This window comes from Littorina saxatilis, linkage group LG17, assembly GCF_037325665.1.
Source record: "Littorina saxatilis isolate snail1 linkage group LG17, US_GU_Lsax_2.0, whole genome shotgun sequence".
NCBI classification, from domain to species: Eukaryota; Metazoa; Mollusca; class Gastropoda; order Littorinimorpha; family Littorinidae; genus Littorina; species Littorina saxatilis.
In genome coordinates, this window is record NC_090261.1 from 44,784,162 (window position 1) to 44,784,445 (window position 284).

Genomic DNA, 284 nt, shown 5'->3' on the forward strand with positions numbered 1-284 from the left:
TCCAGGTAAAATTCATATCAGGCAAAAATCTTCTTTTGCTAAACTTTAAAGGTCCTAACCAAACTACAATTGTTTTATCATAGTTCATTCTCAGACCTGACAGTGATGCAAAATGTTGTAACACTTTTATACTTTCGCAAAAAGATTGCTCTGTACCATCAAGAAACAGACTGGTATCATCAGCGAATTGTGACAATAAAATATTTTCGCCAAGAATATTCATACCACCAATCTTTTTGTTCTGGCGTACCATAAGAGACAATATTTCAGCACAAATCAAAAAT